General features: G+C 33.3%; 1 protein-coding gene across 1 annotated transcript in view; it reads right to left on the bottom strand.

The window, feature by feature from the left end:
* Window positions 1-15,937, bottom strand: part of DACH1 (dachshund family transcription factor 1) — a 393,489-nt gene that overhangs the window by 158,349 nt on the left and 219,203 nt on the right. The gene's annotated exons all lie outside the window — the stretch shown is intronic.

The raw sequence follows: 15,937 nt of genomic DNA, 5'->3' as shown, positions 1-15,937 counted from the left end.
ATATATAATTTCAAGAAAATGGATGTGATGATGGGTGACACAGAAACTATCAGGTATTCTGAGAAATACCTTTATTCAATATAAAGCTCCAGAACTGATGAATGGAGGTGGTAAAAACTAGCTAGACTTCAGTTATTATTAACCCTAAATATTAGAAGGAAAAAAGGTACAAAGGGTAGTCATAAAGGACAGTATTAATATAAAAATACCACAACTGTAAAAATCCTTTCAAAACAAAAGAAATCATGTAGCTCTATCAGTTACATTTGGCTCTATCAGTTACATTTGGCTCTATCCTTCAAAAGGATGTAACTATCTTTTTATGACAATGTATAATTAAGATACCTATTTGTTTCTAGGTAAAATTACATACCATAAGTCATAAAAGTAAATGTAACATTTTCCATATACAAATCTTAGGACATTATTCAAAATTATATTTTAATATTATCACTCACTCAGGATAAATCTAAAAAAGCTGTAAATTTAAACCATAAAATCATGTGTTTTATTGATATGCCTACATATATATAAGTCAATACTCATTTTTAAAGTATAAATAATATAGCTTCCTTTTAAAAGCTTCGAACTTCTTTTCAATCCATAAGTATAGAAATAATTTAAACCATTTTTGCACGTTATTTTATCTATCAATAGTAATTAACACAGTCTTAATCTGGCTAATGTTAATGACCACTGTTCTTCCGTAAATCCCAGTTAAACCAAGCTTATTAAGGGCTAATTAAAGGAAATCTTATGTGCACTGAATAAAGTAATGTCTGTTTTTCGAGTTGGAGTGCGTATTTTGTCTGATAACATAAAATGAGACAAAACTTTTCAATTAAAAGTTTACGGGTGAGCTGATTGTTGATTCTAAAAAAAATGTGCCAATGAAATAACTGACAACTTCTTTACTCTTCCAGCATGTATGTGATTTTTTAAAGTGTAGCCATGTAATCTAAATCTAGAAGCATATTTCCTGAGCATTGCACTAGGCTGAGGTTGCAGCAAATAACCAACAAAACCCTTTAGATAAATAATCAATCAGGATCTGCTAGTGAAGATTCTGGATAAGTAAGGAATATTGAAGGCATGTAGAGAGGAAGATATTATATATGGTTTCAAATAATGTTGAGAGACTGGGGATAGAAACTCCCAATTTTTTAAAAGACATTTGTGAGTATGTATGTGTGTATCTGTGTGTATATGCTTTATTATTTTATTTTTATTTTCAATTTAATAAACTTTAGTATAGTGCCTATAGTGTGTCCAGTTGTGTCTGAGGACTAATATAACCCAAATAATCCCCAAAGAACCTATGAAATATTTACAATTATTGCACTTATGATATAGATGAGAAATCTGAGACATAGAAAGGCTTAGGTGCCAAAAAATGTCTAAGAAGAGTACTAAAGAACAGACACATTCTCTATACCCAAGCAGCTAGGCACCAGCTTTTGTGCTCTCAACACTGAACCACAAAGTTGTGTTGTCTCTGTTTTCACTCAGATGACCTTATTTTTTCTTTCTTTCTCTCTCTCCCTCCCTCTCTCTATCTTGCCCCACCATCCCTCTCCAAAGACTTCTTTGGAGAACAGCAGTAAATATCATAGAGTACTAGCAAAGTCTGGGGAGTCTGAGGATTAACAGAAAAGGAACTTGCATATCAATAGAAAAATGGGGATATGAAAATGAGGTATATGAGAACCTTGGAATTTGGGGTCAAATATGACTATACTGAGAGACTGTCTGTGTTCATAAGAAAATGAAAATGATGTCCAACTTGCACTACATCTGGGGTTTTTGTGTTTTGATTTGTTTTAATCTAAATCAAGGGAAGATTAAGGCATTGGGTTTTAAAGAGTTTAAAAATAAGCAAACATATATGTAGGTACTTATATATGTATGGAATGCACTTAGAGATTATAATGACTTTTAAGTGTTTCTAATACAGTTTTAGAGTTCAAATTTGGAGAAAAGGAGACACAAATCTGATACCGAGAGACAGTATTTTCAAGAACATCTATTCCTCAGATGCAACTTGTATTAGGTAATGAATTGTTTTGACAAATTAAGTAATATTCAATACTGGGTGACTTCCTTACCTGCTTTTATCAGTTCTTTTTTATTCATTGTTTTTGTCACCTTTGTCTCTCAACATTAGTGATTTATATCCAACTAATCAGAATTCTTGGTTATTGACTAAATACAATGCTGCCTGCAGTGCATGAGTTTATGATACAGAAATTTTGAACCACAAATCATTCCAGATTCCTGGGGGAATAAGTAGATGTTATACAATTATACTACAGTCTTCATCTTAATAAGAAATGCTTACACACTAATGACTCATTCCGGCTGATCATACTTTGAAATATCACATTATTTTGTTGAATCACATCTCAGAAAATCACAAACTAATGATAGACTGGGAAGAGTAAAATAGTTACGAAGTTGCCAACTAGTATATGAGGTAGTTTCAAAGAAACATCACAATAAAAAAATTAATATTATCAGAAAGTAGAAATCTAAATAAACTCGTATATTCATTTCTGTATAAATTTATCTGTTATCAATCACAGGAAGTAGTAGGTTCAGTGCTGTAAAAAGAAGATATTAACAGCAATATTTTAAATCATGGAGCTATATATTCAAAAGCAATCAATAAAAACATGTACAGGAACTGACAAACAACTAGTCAACGGAATCGTTTTTCCTGAAATACTTAGCAGTAGCCTTTTAAAGTAATTGCTTGTGGTCAATGTTACTTGTATTTTGGTCGGCTTGCTTGTTAAAATAGAATGGAATGTCACATCCATTCATTTTTTTTTAGCTGTCTGAGGAAGTTTTTCATACCTGTAATCAACCTTAAGGAAGGTTATGATATTATAACATCTAAAAATCATATTTCTGCCAGTTTTACCAAACAAGGTTTTGAAGGTCAATAGATATTTTAAAACATTGAAGAGGTGAGAAAATATATTTTTTCAGAAAAACATAAAAGACATATAATATATACTTTGCTCTGCCATACTTTTGTGTTAAGAATATCTCTGATAAAAATAAAAACACTTCTTATTCTGCAGTCATCATTTTGAGACACTGTGTCTTTAAAAATAACGATGTCTATGTGGGGGGTTCAATACCAACATAGACTAAGCCAATTATGGGACACATCGTTCTTAGTTGATGGGAGAACAGAAACTGCTGAGTTACACTTCGTGGTAAACATTTTGGAATATTGCCAGAGCCATTATAAACATTTCTGAGCTCACTTTTCCAGGGAACTCTTTTAAAAATCAATTAGAAGTGAAAGTCTTTCAATGCTGGTGTTTTAAAATGTCAAGCTTATATTACTTTTTTCCTTGTGCATCAATGGCAATATTTCAAAACCTGTGTATTAAATTGATTATATTCTATAATTAAGCTATTAGAGGGGATAGAACATTCAAGTGTTCTAAAATTTACACCACAGCAGAACTGGCTTGGTTTTTTGTTTGCTCATTTGTTTGTTTTTAAAGAAAATAAGCTTAAATTGGTAAAAAATGGGGAAAGTAAAGGTAGGAAACACTAGGTAAGAAAACAGTATAAATGACTTCTCAGATTTTATATTTAAAGCATACTCAAGTGTTTTTATTGATTTTGAAATATATATTTTTTAACATTACAGGTCAACAAGTTAAAATAATAAATGTTTTATTTATGATTCCTGAATCAAGACTTTTAGCAAGTACTCTATGTACAATGGCAGAGGATCAGTTATGAGTCTAAATTTAGAAAAGTCTATTCAAGAATTTGCTAAATTCAAGATTATAATATTGATTTAAAAGTACATATAAATGTAGATAAATACCTTATGTGCATCTATGTTTGAATAAGTGTGCATGCATATCCGTTTCCTTATTATGAGGGGGTATTGTCAAAACTTTTAAAGGTAGTGCCAATTTTTCATGCACTAAAAACAGCCTAATTGTGTGTTATATACACAATGATGTCATATCAAATTATACATTATAGAAAAAATTACATTAAAAACTTTAACTACCAAAAAGTGTGCTCTTTACTCAAGAAATGAATCAAGCATTTACTATAGAGAGCAAAGGATTAAAACTCCTCTTGTATGTGTAACAAACACATTGATATTAATTGGTTTGTCCTTTCAAGTTGTGTTTATCTCTTCATTCCCATCACAGTTTCAAAGGTCACTCCATTCCATTTATAAATCCAATATGACAGAGATTAGTAAAAGCAAAATGCAACAACTAAATGAGTACATCATCATGCAATCACAGATCTCACAATTCATTTATCCAATTAATAAAAAATACCATCAAATGCTTCCTGGTTAGTTTTTTTAAAGCATTAAAATGGTTCATGTCAAGATAACTTATTCATGAACATTTAGGTTCTGCAGTATAGAAAATATAGAGAAATAATGAAGTGCAAAGACAGCCAAATAAGTATTTCTATATTTTTCCAAATTAAAATAATTAAGAAAATAAATATATTTAGTAAATTCCATTTAGACTTGTAATAGGTTAATGAGAGATTTTTGAAAGGTCCAATATAGAAATACAAGAGTACTGTGCATGTGTGCATGTGTGTGTGTGCCTGTGTGTGTGATATCTAGTTATTTAGTTGCTGAGGTCATATATTATCGAGAAGAGAAATCTAAAAATTTGAAAATGGTGTCATCATTTACTAATAGTGATGAGAAAACTTATAATCTTGATGCTTATTTTTATATATTTATTTTTAAAGATTCTAGAATATGACCTTTTCTCTTGATGTAGGCACAGTTTGGGGCAGGGGTAGGCAAATGAAAAAATAAGAAAAAAACAAATGCATGCTTGTGTGCATTAAGACTGGCAACCCAGAAGGCTGATATTTAGGTTGTTAAAGTAAATAATGTGAACACAATTTGACCACCTTCATGAGATTAGCATTTTTTAACATTGCTCTTTTTGAGCAATTCCATAAAATGAATATGGAATTATACTATCAATGTATCCATTAGTTTAACAAGTTCTGCTCCAAAGATGTAGTTGGATTATCCAAATTAAAGGATGGAAGAAGAAAATCAGAAAAATACAAGCAACAGCAAGATAACCCAGAAAGAAGATAGCTCAGAAGACCTTGTAACACACTTCAGCACTTAGATAAAATTATTGAGAAAGAAAAAGAAATCTATTTCCAAAAAGCAGATTAAGATACACAGAACTAATTAACAGATTATGTCTCAATGATAAAACTTTTTTTCTAAGATAAACATGAATGAAAGTAAAACAAATTGAAAATGGTTTCAGAAGTCTTTTTTTTCTTTCCCATCTCTGTTATATGGGTCTGTGTCATGAAACATTATAAAATCCTAAGGCACAATCCAAAATGTCCACAAGGCTATTAGGTTTTAAAGTAGCCTTGAATCACTGAAATGGCATAGTGCCTGAGTATGAACTATTATTAATCACCACCTTATACTTAATAGTCATATCACTCTTATATTTTAACTAACCTATGTTTTCTTATATAATAGTGTTGTGTGGTATAGCTATTTTTTTTAACATAAAAATAGTTATAAATACTTAAATAAATTTTAAGTTAAATATACTTTCTGGAAAAAAGTTTAAGTAAAAATATGATTATTAAATGTTTTCTAAAGATGAGGAAGTCTTCTTTCCCTGGACACTCTGAAATAAATTATCTTCTAAAAAACAGATATTTCCCAAAGATGCGGATCTATGCAGTTGCACAGATACAGTTCCAGACGAGTAACTTCTTTTTTAAAGTTTTCATTTAGAAAACTGAAAAACTTTTCTGAGACTTCCTAAAATGTTGTAATTTTGTATGAACTCAATTGATGAAAAGACTTAAATATGTGCCATAAAGACACACAGAGCATTGATAAAAATATTCACTTCTTTAAATTTTTTTAACTTTAAGACACCCACATATGCATATATGACTGGATACACAACATGCACACACATCCTCTTTTCTTTGTCCCTATGCAAATTAGACTACAAATGACCCCAAGGAAGTAAGTACACTTCTTGGCTGAACAATTTATCAACAGCTTGAAGTGACAGAAATGGTGATTCAATCCCATGTCCCCACATATCAGATGTAGGCCACATTCTTCAGTGTGCAGAACCAGAAAGCAAAAAAGTCCCTGTCGCATTTGCCCTTTCATAGAGATGGAAATATTATTAGAAAGGACATAAACAGACTAATTAAATCACAGCAGTATGGCTGGGATGACAGCTGGTACAGCGTGTGACTGAGAAGATCCATATCTCTGAGCAGGAGGTACTTCACTTCCAATCCATTCGCTATTAGGTGCTTTCAAGCTTGCTGTGCAGACATTAAATAATAACATATCATTTCCAAGACTAAAACGATGTAAAGAAATAAAAAAGGCTTTCTAACCAAGAAATCTTTTGTGCAACAGAGAAAAAAAAATCATTTACCACTCAGTTCTGCTTTTGAGATAAAGATGTAATAATGCCATTACCTTTCATCAGCAGGATCCTTGAAAATCAACACTCTTTGCTTATCATGCTGTGAAATACAAATAGAGCTAAAGGCATGGTCTGCAAGGCACTGCTGCAGCGATATTAACTAACAGATCTGCCCTTTGTGAAGGAAACCGTATCCGTTTCATTAGTGCAGACTCTAATTCAAAACTGTTGAAAATGAACTGCACATACTGTTTTAATAACAACATTCCTAATCACTATCAAACTGGTAATTCTCTCAGCACTGAATGTAAGGGTCTGTGTTTCCATTATGACCTGCTGTTAAAGAAAACCATATTTAGATCCTCTGTTCTTTCCTATCTTCCAAATAATCCAGGTTCCTTTCGGGGGGAGCATCAAGGGTCTGCAAGACTATACATGCCACATTTTTTCACTGTAAGTGAATTGACATTTTTACATATTTATGTCAGCTACTATATTATTTACTTATCATCATTTAGTTGTTCTAGTCTGTATTCAATTTACCATGCCATGATTCATACAAATGGCTTTGTACAATTTTGGAATCTTCGGACAAGTTAGAGAATTAGAGTCACACAAATGTGAAACATTGGGTCTGGTGACAGGGGCACTGGGCTCAGAGTTATAAACTTGTGCCCTCACACTCACGATAATGTTGGACCGTGAACATCCCAGTAACATCTCAATACATTTTCTAGTATCAGGTCATCAGAACAATTACCTGATATTAAAAGGATTGAATAAGGCCTGGCGTTATTTTAGACTGAAATGTTTTCACCCACTATACTTTATTTTTGAAGTTTTTATAAACAATATTGCATGCTGATGTAGAGTTACAAGGTTTGTTTTTAACCCTTTCCTTGATGAAAACTACATTTCCAAGGCTGTGACAAATGCATTTGATCTCCTAAAATGAGACAGAGTCTACCATATAATAAATCCATATAACAACTGGGTAAGTTTTACATTTCCATATGTTTTGTGATTACACAAGGATACAGCATCAAATAAAATCATTTCATTTACATTTCTTAGTATGAAATGCTTGAATTACCAAGTTTACTTCATTACCCTCTCACTAGTTGGAATAAGCAGTATTAAAACAAAAACACCTGATCAATACTTTCTAATTATGGTCTCCAACTATCCATAAATAAAACAGCTTTATGAGAATGAAACAGACACTACATAAAAAGCAGAAATATTCTCTGCATTCTGCCTACCTATAGCTTATAATACATCTATATTAATTGGTACAGGAAACTAGTACATGTTTACTGATCATACTGTGATGATTTTTGTCAACATGTAGAAATGGATTTAGAATGTATGTTCAAATATTATAAAATAAGAAAAGTGTCCCTTTTAATATATAAATGTATTTTTCCATCAATAGTCACCTTTTATGATCACTGATGTTTCCATTATTTTTATAACCAATGAAAAACAAAAATGTTATGAGAAAAAATGCAAAATGTGCCATTCACTTCATATAAAATCATGAAAAGGAGCTTAATAAAATTACTAATTATTAACACACTCATATGGCATTAAGCAATATTAAATTTTTTAAAAAGTTCATAATTCTTCCAAAATAACCTAACAATGTTAACTCTTGCCTAGTTCCTTTCAAACTCTAATAAAATGGACATATAGTACAACAGTGTAAAATTCTATATCATCTTTTTTTTAATATTCAGAATAAATATTTTCTACCCTATTCATCATCTTTAATGCCTGTATAATATGTGAAATGATGTAGTATAATGTGTTTAATAATGCCTTGTTTTAGACATTTAGGTTGTTTCAGCTATTTTATCTTAGAAATCACTCTAAAGAATACTTTCTTGTCTTTCATCTTCTATTGAAGTTTCAAGGAATTTTAGAGCAAAGTGAGTAACTGGGCATCAAACTCCTTGTTTATTAAATAAGAAAGCTGAGAAATTAAGGGACTTATCTAAGTAGCTAAGTTATTTATTAACTTGGTCATGACTAGAAGCTAAATCTCCTGACATATTTTGCTCTCTGCTCCTCCATTTCAGTTTGCGGATGCATCTAGAAAAACTTATCTTCGTCATGCTATAAGATATTCAAATTTTACACAATGATATTTTAAAATAATTTTGTTTTAAATTAGCTATTTATTCTTTATATGTTCACATTAGATTACTTATTAAAAATACTTAATGAAGAAAAATGCCAGTAATATTAAATATTCACAAAAGCATTAAAATTTATGAAAAAGTAGCTTACCATTTTTAAATGTTTTAATGTTGGGGCAAGCAATTTTGTTTGAAATGTCAGGCTATGAAGACATCTTCTGCACAGGGAATGATGTGAACCATATGGCTTGTTCACAATCAATTGAATTACAAACCATGGCCATTCCTACACTTTTAGGAGATGCGTATGCGGTCCTTCCATTAAAATTCCACTAATGTGACATTTGCGAAAAGGTATATGTTTGGGCATGCTTCCCTCACCATATGGGAAGCCACGGAGAGCAAACCCATCCATTGCAAGTGTTTATATAGAAATGGACAGCTATCACTTCTAAAGTATTTCTCGTTGCATGTGTCAGACTCTTCCTGGCCTTTTAGGGTAATCTCGTACGTTCCCACGTTTACAAGACCCTGCCTGCGAATATTGTTCAATTTTACTCATCAGACAGGAAGAAGGATCTTAAAAATCATTGTGAGGCAGAGAAACATTAAGAAAGTTAAAAAAAAAAAAAAGTTTCCATATTTAACCTGTTAAACAATGGCACATTGCTTAGGAATCAGTGATACTGTCACTGAACTGGAGACATTTTCAGAGCAAGCTTGCTTTGGCTTTTTCACCCTCCGATTTGGAATCTGCTCACAGTACTGCCAGCTTAACCAAAAAGGATTAACTCTCATATCCAACTGAGAACACAGATAATTCTCAGTAATTGGTAAAAAATGAAGATGAATGGGGCTGCGAGATAAGGAGCAATTAGCTCATCAGCAGTTACAGCTGTGCACTCAATCCCGCTCCATCTCTGGAGTCTCGGCCCCTTTTAAAGAACCGAAGCAGAGCGAGCACAGGACGCCCCCTCCCCAAAAACTTGCGTATACCTGCCCATCATTTCTCTAGTCTTCCCATTTATTTCCTGCCTATACAAAGACACCTGTCATAGTATGCGATGGAAATTACTACCTCTCTCAGGACCTATGTCTAAAGCCAATCTTCTTTTTAAACTTTTTTTTTTTTTTTTTTATAACAGAAACCAAATGACTACTGTAGACACTCTTAAATTCCCTGTCAATCGTTTCATTATAGCAGCATCATCTGTTTGAAAATATAAGCAATTCCCTCATCTAATTATAGGAAGGATTTGAGGTTCATTAACATTGCCAAGGCAGAGGATCCGATGTGCAACTGCAGAGCTCTGCTTGGTGGCCTGTGTTCTCAGTTTCCTTTCATTTGCTTTCTCAAGGTCTCCAAGACTTTTTCCTGAAATCGTAAAATTAATTTTTCCTTCCAAATAGACACGTGACTTAGAAGAAAGGAATTTACTACAGTGTAAACTATTCTATTTTTGTGAGAATGGTGTAAAAAAAAGATAAGACAATGGTCAGCAGAGGAAGATAATTTTATCTCCCTATCTGCCTGGCTTCCCCTCCCCCATTTATTTATTTGTTTGTTAGTTTGTTTGTTTGTTGGTAGGTTGGTTGATGGAACACAGTAAGGAGTAAGGAATACAGCTGAAGAACCCAGCTATTAATCCCAAACTCAAGTTCTTGTTTTTACTTGAAACTCCTACATCCTTGTTAAGTGTTGCAAGTTTGAGAAAATGAAAAGAATCCTATACTGCAGGGGTTTGAAATGTGTTCAGGTTTGTGGATCACTGCATCCGTGGACACTTCTATCCCACAGTGTTCAGAAAGAGAAAAGACCGAAGTCTCAAGATTACTTCACTTCCTTAAAGAAATAACAACAGTTGGGGGTTATGACTATAGTTTAAACAATAAGATTTTCTTGGGACATCTGTTTTGAGATCACATGTTGAATAGATATGAACTCATTTCCTACTAAGCAAGCAATCTACTATTGTTGATAGCTGTTTACCAGTTCTGTGAGTCAGATATTAGCTTGTGGCAAAGGTCCCTCTTAAATCCTCCGAGTATTCTTTAAACTGTGTACATAGTGTTTTCCTTAAATAAAATGTTAAGAGAATTAAAAAATGCAGTCTTTTCCTGTCTCTTGGTAAATTATAGTCCACAGAGTCTCAGGCTTGGGAATAATATTTAATGTATTCATCTTTAAAGAGTCGTTTCCTATGTTGTCATTAGTTAGGGGAGTAAGATATTAGGTTTAGCAAGTATTTAAATAACACAGAAACTATTAAGAGATGCTCTCTATGTCAATATTTATGTAGCATTTCAAAACTAGAAGTAAAATTAAGTTTCCTTTATTTAGATTAAATCAATTGTGATTAATTTAGTGTCTTCAAAAATGTGCATGATCTCAAAAGAATGGTAAGCAGATAAAAACAAAACTATAGATACTATGGAGCTGACCTTGGGTTCCCCGGTTTTAAATCCTGCCTTTCCATTATCTTAGTCCCAATTTCCAAGCAGCATTTTTAAGCTGGTTATGTAGATCAGTTTTTAAAGCAAAAAAATAGCAATTTATCTGGCCTGTATGTTGTGGATAGTGTTGCCACTAAAAAGAATCCAGGACATTTTTCCTTCTTATCTGCAATGTAGCTCCTATCAGGCAACCTGTCACAAGATAGTACTTGATATAAACAAGAGATTGCAAAGACATCTCGGTAATCAATATCAGGATGGCTACAGTATGGAAACCCCAACCAGTGCATATCATTTGTCTCAGCATCTATTTCTATGGCCAAATGAAGCATTAATTCAAATCATAAATCTATGGTGATTTAAATCTGGGAATGAGCACCTGCCTGCTTTAATGATTTATTTTGTACATTTCAGTAAGCAGGAGATTTGTCCATATGAACTGACAGGTCACCTTCAGATGCCAGGAGCAGACTGTTTATCACCATGCAGACTAGCATCTCATCTTAGCAAGTAAATATTAAACTAAAAGAATCCAATTGATTGTGGATGAGGGAGAATGGCGACACGGCCATATATTTTACTCAGCATGCTGATGCCTCACTCGGATCTATCCTGAAGTTTCCAGTTCTTCCTAAAGTGATCACTCTGTTGGAAAGACGTGAGCTCAAGGTTACCAGGTAAAATTGGAATATACAATAATTATTTGTCAGTGTCAAAGGTTTCTTTAAACACCTTTTTTTGGCTAATTTTACGATTCATATAAAGAACTGGAAAGGGTCACCTATAATAAAAATATGATTTGAGCTCCCCAAGCTAAATCATACCAAACCACACACACACACACACACACAATATATATATATGTACACACACACACATTCTCAGGCAATAAGGATTTATTTACAACCAAGGGTAAAAACAGTGATCCGACATAGGAAAATCTGGAATGTTCAACAAAACATGTGAGCCAGAAGAGTGCCAGGGAAAAAAGAACACTGACATGACTTCAAAATTGTCACTGGATTTGGGCAGAGCTAAGTAGCAACAATACAACATTGAAGTAGCACCTCTCTGAGGGGTTTCACTACTTCAAAAAGCCAATTGACAGATTCATGAGAAGAGTGAGTTTTTATTCTGAAACAGAGGCCCTTGAGATTCTTGGGGTTCCTCTCGGAATCCTTATGCTCCGGCCCCGCTTCCTGGGCAGCCCATGCTAACTGCTGTTCCTAGAGGATCCCGCACATCCTGCTATGACTGCCTGCACACCCAGCCATTCCGCCCGCTGACCCTCTGCCTCTTGAGTACTAAGATTTGGTATGATTATTTTTGTGTTCCTAGAATGAGCTAGGAACACAAATGTACAACAAAATCCAAACGACATAACAGCTACCCTTACATTTCCTCACAGGCAGGCAGCTCAACAAATATTACGCAGCAGGGAGAATGGGAAAATAGGAGGAAGTGATTAATGGCTATAAAAAGAAGACAAAGGTAATTTTCCAAAGGGCACATTTGGAAATATAATAATCATAGCAAAAGCAATACCAAAATGACCCATCTTACTGGTGACCAAACAAGGCGATGGGCAGACATTGTAACAATGAAGTGATAAACAGTTGACAAATACGATCTCCTTGAATTATTTTGATGTAATATTATTATTTATGCCATTTTCCAGATTTGAAATGTTAGGCTCCAAATTTTCCATAACTTCCCAAAGTCACAGAGCACGTAATTATTGAACACTTACCAAGAGGCAAATACCATTCTCAGAATCAGAGACACGACTAGAGCCAGATAAAGCAACTGCTAATTCACCAGCTGCTTTGATCTATACAAGCTCAATCCCCACCCCTACCATTGCCTTGTACCTTCCCCTTCCTCCCCTTCCCCAAACTCTCTTTTCCTGATCTCTAGATAAAGGAGGAAGGCAGGGGGTATGGTCAGGAAGGACAATAAGTCATAAATTCTTAGAGGACAGTAGCATGAGAGAGAGTAGAATAAAAATGACAGTGATAACATTTCCCCCTCAAATCAGCTACAGATAGGTAACATAAATGATCTACATGCCTTAGGGACTAGCAATGACACCAATATTACAAAATCGAAGACCCTCTAGGAAAATTCAAATAAAATTCTGCTCCTGGTTTAAATTGGTGTGGGATGGTGGGCGTCAAAACTAAAAAACAATATAAACTACCAACTACATACTTTAATGAAAGAAAAATTATTTCTTCCAAGTAAAGCACAAAAGAAAATTAAAATTGTTTTTTAAGTATTATATGATAGCCTATGTACCCAAATAATGAAGATAAACTATTATTTAGTCAGTAGGCAAATATTATTTTATAATATTAAGTGGTAAGTTTATGCCAATGCTCAGTTATGAGCTGTAGTCTCCTTGTCTTATGCCTAATTTGTCTTTGGCTTCTCCAAAGTCAAATTTCTGGTCTGCTGTTCAGAGATTTGAACAAAAGTATTATGTTTTAATATATTTGGCTTTAAATGTTATTAAATTGCATAATTTGTTTACCCCTCCTCCCAATTCCAACTATTAAGAGTAACCTGCATGAAAGTCTTACTCTCTTAAAATTTTGAAAACAATCCAGATTATTTTTTTAAATGATAATTAAAATTTGTAGTGGCCAATTACTTGTTTTTAAAAGTGTCTAATGCAGTTCTATTTTTAAAAAATATGTCTTTATTGATTTCACAGAGAATAAGGGAAAAAGAAACATCAATGATGAGTCATTGATGGGCTTCTCTTGCTCGCCTCCTGCTGGGGATGGAACCTGATAACAGGGCATGTTCAACTCCTGAGCCAAGTTAGCCGTGCTAATCTTGCTCTATTTTATGGACTAAAGTCAAAGACTTCTATTTTTTAAAATATATAGTTAATAGTTATAATTAATTTTACTTAAATCAATTTTTAAAAGATTTTTTAATGTATTGATTTTTAGAAAGAGAGTGAGAGGGGGAGAGAGAGAGAAAGAGAGAGATTGATTTGTTGTTCTACTTATTTATGGATTCATTGGTTGATTCTTGTATGTGCCCTGACTGGAAATGGAATGCACAACCTTGGCATATTGGGACAACACTCATCCCAACTAAGCAACCTGGCCAGAACTACTTCAATCATTTTTAATTTTTTTCATTTAAAAAAAAACTATTTATTTTTAAAATTGTTATACAGTAAAACTGACTTTGTGGGCAGGGATGGTAGAGTTTTATGAATTTGAATTCATTTTTCATGTAGCCACCACCACAGTCAGGATGCATAAATATTCCATCACTCTGAAAAAGCACCCTTTATAATTATACCCCCCTCACCTCTTGAGACTACTGATCTATTCTCCATCCTTATAGTTTTGTCTTTTTTCAAATGCCAGATAAATAGAATCATATGTGCCTTCTTGGGTTGACTTCTTTCACCCAATTTAAAACCTCCTTATGTCTTATTTTTTTCATTTTTCAGAAAATTCCCTTTCTCCCATACACCTGAGTTGAGCAGTAACACCTTTCAGATGATCATACAGTCACAAATTTTTAACTTTTAAAAGTCTAAATATATGCATGTAAACCATGACCTAAGCAACCCATTGTCCTCCATCTTCTCATTGGAAGTGCTACAGATGCAAGCACTGATGTGTTCTTCAGTCTCTTCCAATTTTAAAGCCATGCTTTTGGCTTTCTCCCTCCTTTATTCATCCTCAGACATGTCACCAACCTTCTTTATAAACTACAGCCCACAACTGCTGCTCCTTTCCTGTTTCCCTCATGTAGTTCTCTTGAAAAGTTCTATTTTTCCCCCTTTTACATTTGAAGCTACCATTTGGCATCACTGAAGCCGTGGTATTTTGTGTTTTGTATGTTTTCAAAATTACTTCCTACTCTAATGTTTAGCTGTAGTGTATGGTTCCTTGGAACAGTTGCAAGAACGATTACTCAGATCCATAGCAATCTTCCATATATCCTTAACCACATGACAATGGACTGACTGCGGAGAGCTGATTATATACAGAAATAATCTGTTAAAATAATGTGTGGAAAAGAAAACTTAATTGAACTGCCATAACGTATTGTGTCCTTTGTGAACATATGATGTATAGTATCTTATACACATCTTGTAGTATCCAAATTTCTCTTGTTAAATTATATTTTGAGCACAATTTCTACACTTTAAGAGGACGCAACACATGCAGTGGAAGAATTAAATGTTGTGTCTCACCAACACATGGATGCTAAAGATATATATAAAAAAAATTAACCCACATTTGAAGTTGTGTTTGACAAAACAAATTACCCAGATGAATTCTGCAAGGAAAAAACTGTTCCTTTGGTTTAAACAGTGACTTACAAACATTTCAACTCTTTCTCCATACCTCAAGGGAAAAAAAAATCAAGAGAAATTAAGTTGTATGTCTAATATAAGAAAAATGGGTAATGGTTGTATATAGAAATAGTTATCAACATAATTCTTATTCTAGGCAGCCCATGAAAGGATGAAGTTATATGTTTTGCTGTTAATGCAAATTTCTTATTTAAGAACAAATACATTAAGAATACAAAAGATACAAAGTGTGTGGGTTTGTTGTAAATATTCTTCTGCCACCTTGCTCATAATCGATATTTTAGAATTCTGATTATTAAAACTTATTTGCATAATGAACTATGTTAACTGAATGCTTACAGAAGTTGCAGGCATAAAGTCGATCCTATAATAAAAAAATAATGTTGCTACTTATTTGTTTAGACTGGGTGATATTAGAGGCGAAATGGTATCTTCAAAACATACATTGTTTGGAAGCTAAAAGTACCAACTCCCTGAATGGATAACCAACGGTTTTGTTCTGGAAAAGAAAGTTATTTGGTAGCAAAATGACC

Source organism: Miniopterus natalensis, chromosome 2 (assembly GCF_054644295.1).
Source record: "Miniopterus natalensis isolate mMinNat1 chromosome 2, mMinNat1.hap1, whole genome shotgun sequence".
NCBI classification, from domain to species: Eukaryota; Metazoa; Chordata; class Mammalia; order Chiroptera; family Miniopteridae; genus Miniopterus; species Miniopterus natalensis.
Note: the sequence above shows the minus strand (reverse complement) of the source record. Positions and strands in the feature narration are given on the sequence as shown.